The sequence below is a fragment of the Choloepus didactylus genome, chromosome 9 (genome assembly GCF_015220235.1).
Source record: "Choloepus didactylus isolate mChoDid1 chromosome 9, mChoDid1.pri, whole genome shotgun sequence".
NCBI lineage: Eukaryota > Metazoa > Chordata > Mammalia > Pilosa > Megalonychidae > Choloepus > Choloepus didactylus.
Genome location: NC_051315.1, coordinates 115,782,451 through 115,789,471, shown reverse-complemented (window position 1 = coordinate 115,789,471; position 7,021 = coordinate 115,782,451).

Here is a 7,021-nt window from a genome sequence, read left to right as displayed (position 1 = left end):
GATGCAACCCACACAAAGGCTCATGAGGCAGAGAGAGAAGGGATGGCGGCAGGCAGCTCCTGGCGTCAGAGTGGCAAACAGATGTGGTTTCCAGTCCCTGATCCACTCTTTACCAGCTGAGCATGTTTGTACAATTCACCTAGCTTCTCCGAACCTTTCCTTCTTTACGTGAACGATGGGATTATTCAGGGCTCACCTGCAGCCAGTGTGATCTGGAACAACAGCTGCACTGCTGGTTTATAGCCAATGTTCGTTCGGACTGGCCAGTGCTCAAGCCATACCACGAATTAAATACTTTGAGTATTATTTGGGATAATAATGCCTATGTTATGGAATTGTTCTGAGAACTATAAATAATATGCATAAGACATGTCGTTCAGTGCCTTACCTATAGTAGGCACCTAAATAAATGGCAGCTATTATTACTTTATTAAAATAGTTATCAAAAGTATTTTCAAATCATATCTCTAATAAGGGTCTAGTATCCAGATTATATAAAGAACTCTTGCAACTCAACAAAAAAAGGCAAACGATTAAAAACTGGGCAAAGAGCTTGAATCGACATTTCCCTAAAGAAGATATACAAGTGGACAAGAAGTACTTGAAAAGATGCTCAACATCATTAGTCATTAGGGAAATGCAAATCAAAACCACAATGAGATACCGCTTCACACCCACTAGAATGGCTATAATTTAACAAAAAGGAAAATGAAAAATGTTGGCAAGAATGTGGAGAAATTGAAACCCTCGTGCGTGGCTGGTGGGAATGTAAAATGGTGTGGCTGCTGTATAAAGCAATTTGGCAGTTCCTCAAAAAGTTAAACATAGAATTACCATGTGACCCAGCAATTCCACTCATAGGTGTATACCCAAAAGAACTGAAAACAGAGACTCGAACAGATACTTGTACACCAATGTCTCTAGAAGCCCTATTCACAATAGCCAAAAGATGGAAGCAACCCAAATGTCCATCAGCAGATGAATGTATAAAAAATTGTGGTATCTACATACTATGCAATATTATTCGGGCATTAAAAGGCATGAAGTACTGATACATGCTACAACATGAATGAATCTTGAAAACATTACGCTAAGCAAAAGAAGCCAGAGACAATAGGTCACATATTGTGTGATTCCATTTATATGAAATGTGCAGAATGGGTAAATCCGTAGAGACAGAAAGTCAATTGGTGGTTGCTAGGGGCTAGGGGAACAGGGAAATGGGGAGCAGCTGCTTAATGGGTACAGGGTTCTCTTTTGGGGTGAAGAAAATATTTTAGAACTAGATCGAGTTGGTGGCTGCACAACATTGTGAATGTCCTAAATGTTGCTGAATTGTTCATTAAAAAATTGTTGATTTATGTTATGTGAATTTCACCTAAAAATAGTTATTGGTTTTACTAACTGACTGATTTACATTTGTACACTACATCAAAAAATGGACTCTAGGTAAATTCTGCTGGCAAAATAATCGATTCATTTGTGCTCTGCAATTTAGCCTTGGAAATACTCTGAATGAGACTTTATTTTATTCTGTCTAAGCAAGGATGGAGTGTCTTCTGACCCTTGGATAGAATGCAGAGCAATCCTTCTGAAGGAAATTCTAACTGAATCAGAAAATCTAGGAGAGCTCCTTACAATCTCACATAATCCACAAATCAACCACCCCTTTTTCTGGAAACAAGAATGATCTTTTACTGGGTAACAAATCTTGTTTTGTTTTCTTGCAGGGCTCAAAATCATAGATCAGAATGCATTTACATATAGATTATCTCTGGATGGATTTACAAGAAAATGGTAACAGTGGCCTTCTTTAGAGAGGGGATTGGGGGATAGGGGTGGATATAAAACTGATTTTTTGACAGTATTTCTTTTTATTCCTCTTGAATTGTATCCATCACAGAAATAACAATTTTTATTAAAAAAAGAAGAAAAAAAGAATATGCTTTATTTTGGAAAGGCTCCAAAAAAAACAACAGAGCAAATTTTATCATGGATTCACATTTTGGGATTCTTAACCATTAGCAGGGTATCTTTCTTAGGAAGAGTAATAGATTTCCAAACGTTGTGTGACCTGCTTTCAGCCCTCTAGTCCCACCCAGCAAAGCTTCATTGCCCTGCTAATCCTGCAAACACTCCTCATGTTGTCTTCATTGACTTGACATGTTCTGTCCAAATATTTATTCCCTCTTTGGCCCTGTACACCTCCAGAGGATCCTTGTGCTGAATCCACACATTCTCTGCTCCAAGACAGACAACTCTGTACTCGGAAAAAGAGGAGTGACTGTGACTAACCAGACAACCCTCTACTGGAAGCCAAGGTTGAACTCTCTGGATATTTGGTCTGCAGTTAGAGGTAGACACTGCAGTCTGTGGGGAAGGAGCAAGTGCATAGAAACTCCTCTTCTCAGATGTTAAGAAGGTGTTTGGCCTTAATCCTAATACTTGTCAGCAAGGGCCTGTGATAAATTATTGCAAGTGGAAGGTGCAGACATTCAGAAACTGTGTTTAATAAGCTACAATTGGTAAATACTTGGCAAAAATTTCTAAGGAAACGTGCACAGTTGGGAGCACACAGTGTGAAGACGCCATGCTCCCAGTTGGAGGCAGCAGCTTGTTCTGTGCAATTCATCTTGGATGAAGCAATGGCTAAGGCACTGTGCTGGTTTGAATGTATTATGTCCCCCAGAAAAAGCCATATTCTTTGGTGCAATCTTGTGGGGCAGACAGAATAGTGGGGATTAAGTTGGAATGTTTGAATTAGGTTGTTTGCATGGAGATGTGCCCCACCCAGCTGTGGGAGGTGACTCTGGTGGGATACTCCCATGGAAGCATGGCCCTGCCCATTCAGGGTGGGCCTTGATCAGGGGAGCCATATAAACGTGCTGACTCAAAGAGACTGAAGGGAGTGCAGCTGTGAGTGACGTTTTGAAGAAGAGCAAGCTTGCTAGAGAGGAACGTCCTGGGAGAAAGCCATTTTGAAACCAGAACTTTGGAGCAGACGCCAGCCACGTGCCTTCCCAGCTAACAGAGGTTTTCCAGACACCATTGGCCATCCTCCAGTGAAGGTACCCGATTACTGATGTGTTACGTTGGACACTTTATGGCCTTAAGCCTGTAACTGTGTAGCCAAATAAACCCCCTTTTTATAAAAGCCAATCCATCTCTGGTGTTTTGCATCCTGCAGCATTAGCAAACTAGAACAGGCACCAACTGTCATACTTACAATGAGGAGTGAAAAGGCCCCCGTCTTCACAAGGGGCAGTGCTAACCCAAGACTGGTCCCATTCATCTTGTTTGCACTTAGACAATGTTCCTGTTTAGAAATACTCATGAGGAAATGCCTCATCTCTATTTTTAAATTTAATAAGTAAAATAGAACCATTGGTACTTTACCTGGCTTTGCCCAGATCAAGATGGCAGCGTAAGAAGCTTCAGGACTCCATCCCCCCACAGAAGCTTAGAACAACCATCAAGCACTTGTAGAAACATCGTTCTCAAAGCTCCAGAAAACAGTTAAAGGATTGCAGTAAGAGGGCAAGTGCCAAAACAAGAAAAAGGCCTCGTAAATATAAATACATTTAAATATAGTTTTAACATAAAAATATATAAAATTTAAATATACACAAACAAATGAAAAAAGAAACTGGCACATCCATATTATGGAATATTATTCAACACTAAAAGAAATGGCTACCAAGCCACAAAAGACATGAAGGAACTTTAAATGCATGTTGCTAAGTGAAAGAAGCCAGTCTGCAAAGACCACATACTCTTATGATTCCAACTAGATGCCATTCTGTAAAAGGCAAAACTATGGAGATGGTAAGAAGATCAGTAGCTGCATGGCAGTTCCTTAAAAAGTTAAACATAGAATTACCAAATAACCCAACAACCCCATTCCTAGGTACATACCCAAGGAAATTGAAAACTGGGACTCAAACAGCTACTTGTACACCAATGTTCATAGCAGCTTTATTCACAACAGACAAAAGATGGAAACAACCTAAGTGTCCACCAACAGATAAGTAGATAAACAAAATGTGGTATCTACAAGCAATGGAATATTACTCAGCCATCAAAAGGAATTGAGTTCTGAAACATGCTGCAGCATGGATGAACCTTGAAAACATGCTGAGGGAAAAAGGAAGGTGAATAAGTACAAATACTGTTATGATTTCACTTATATGAAATATCTAGAAATAGCAAATTCACAGAGACAGAAAGTAGAGGTGACCAGGGGATAAGGGAAGTGGGGAGGGAGAGCTGTTGCTTGGTGGATGTAGAGTGTTTGTACATTTTGTTAATGTTTTAATTAAAAACCAAATAGATTAGTGGTTGCTGGGAGTTCAGGGAGAAGAGGATAGGGATGAATAGGTGAATCACAGGGGTTTCTAGGGAAGTAAAAATAGTAATGGTGGATCCATGACTTTATGCATTTGTCAAAGCCTGTAGAACTGTAGGACACAAGGAGTGAACTGTAATGTAAACTATGGACTTTTAGTTAATAATAATGTAATGGTATTGGTTCATTAATTCTAACAAATTACCACTCAAATTAAGATGCTAATAATAAAGGAAACTGTGTGTGCAAGACAAGAAGGTTTAATACAGGAATCTCTGAAATACCTGAAAAGTTTTTCTTTAAATCTAAAACTGTTCTTTTTTTTTTTTTTTTTTTTTTTTTTTGAAATCCTGTTAATTGAAAAAAATAATAATATGAGGGAGGGGAAGGGGATGGGGATGTAGATAATCACAGGATTGACCTTGGGGTACAGGTTGTGGGGAATGGGTGATGGGCATGTGGGAGTTCATTAAACTATTGGCTCTAATTTTGTGTATGTCAAACATAAGCCATGATTTTAAAAGGTTTTAAATTAAAAAAAAAAAAATAGCAGTGGGAACTCCTGGTGCTTGGCTGGCACCTCCCTCATGGGTTTGGCAGAGCCAGCCATGCCCCCACTGGCTATTATAAGTAATGTTACTGTACACAAGTTTTTTGTGAGGACATATGTTTTCATTTCTCTTGGGTCCATACCTAGGAGTGGAATTGCTGGGTCATATGGTAACTCTGTGTTTCACATTCTGAGAAACTGCAAGACTGTTTTTCAAAGCTGCTGGACCATTTTACATTTCCACCAGCAGTGTGTGAGAGTTCTGATTTCTCCACGTTGTCACCAACATCTGTTATTATTTGTCTTTTTGATTGTAGCCATCCTAGTGCGTGAGAATTGGCACCTCGCTGTGGTTTTTGTTTGCATTTCTTTGATGGCTGATGACGTTGAGAATCTTTTCCTGTGCTTACTGTCCATTTAGTGTATGTCTTCTTTGAAAAAAATGTCTATTCTTCTTTGAAGAAATGTCTATTCAGATCCTTTTCTTTTATCAGAGCCAATTTTTAAATTGAGTTACTTGTCTTTTTATTGTTGAGTTGTAAGTGTTCTTTATATGTTTTAGATAAAATTCTTTATCAGATATATGATTTGCAAAAATGTTCTCCCATTCTGTTGGTTTTCATGTCTTGATGGCCTCTGATTCTAGACTTTTTGTCTACTGCTTACTTTGCCTCTTTTCAACTCCAATAAAGCTGTGCTCGGATAATTTTGGATCTGGAAAAAGACCTTAGAAATAATCCAGTACAACTCCTTCACTTTTCAGATTAGGAAACTGAGGACCAGAGATACCAAGTAACATGTTACACAGCTAGTTAGTGGCAGAATAGGAATTAATATGTTATCAGTCAGGATTCTTTTGATTACACATGTTAGAAAAACATCTCAAACTTACTTAAGCAAACTCCAAAAACCGTCATTGCCATCTTTATTACCAAGGTTTTCCTACTGCATATTACCAAGCGTTTATTTGTGAGTGATGATAGTGGTGGGGAGCAGAAAGGGTGAGTTACTGGGTAGAGAATCCCAGTGATGGGCCAGGATACAGGGAAACAGAGAAAAAGACAAAATCACCTGGACTGCAGGAGAGGGAAACATGGTTAGGCAAGACTGAAGTAAAAGGTGGCATGCATTAGAGAGAAATGGGAGCCGGGCACTGAAAGGAGATAAAGCTAAAGGCATGATAACCACAGAGGGTGAGGGCAGGATTGGGGCCAAGATAAGCTCACACTTGATCAGCAGGCAGGGGTGAAAGTCTTACTTGGGGTAAGAGTCTGACACCTTATCAATATTAGAGACCAGCAAGTCATATGGCCCCAATGGATGCTTGCAGCCCACTGCTGATTTTTTTTTTTAATCAGAAATAAGTCCAGTTCTTCTTATCAACCCCAACCAAGAGGAAGCACTAAGTTTTCAAAGATCTGAGCCTTTTGACATTTGTGGCTTCATCCATCCAGGAATTCCCAGTGCTCCTTCCAGACTAAAGTTTGATTGGCTGGGAGGGTCTTTGAGATCTCTTTGTTTTGTAGTATTCTGCCATTTTGTAGGAGAACTCTATTTCAATATACATGATCACTCCTTAGGCAGGGTCTTCAACCAAAACACTTAATTCCTCTCTTCATCAGCATCTTTCTCCTCTAGGTTCAGCCTCTGCCAGTGGGTCCTTGCAGCTGTGTTCTTGATTGAGACCATTTGAGGGAAATGAAGCAAGGTCCTTGCCCCGCCCAAGTGAGAACGTGAAGAGCAAGAACACTGCTGTGGCTCTCGAACCTTTCAAGAAAAGAGATGGTTTAATTATTTTGTTTTAACTGAGAGAATTTGGATTTGATTGGAAGCAGGAATGTTGGGAACGATGATCAAAATTATGGAAATGGAGATGGAGAATATTCCAGGAAATAAATCATTAAAACGAGAAAGAAAGAAATAAGAGCAGCAAAAGAACAAACAAGCCTCTCACTGAATACAATGCAAACATGTGTATGAGTCAAAAGAGCAATAGAAAACCAGCACATGTCATTTCAAAATCAAGAGACATCTGTTTAATTAATATCAGTCAATGCCTTGGCTTCCTGTTAGTTTAATAATAAAAACGGAGCAGGATACAAAATGTTCTGAGGACCACATTATTA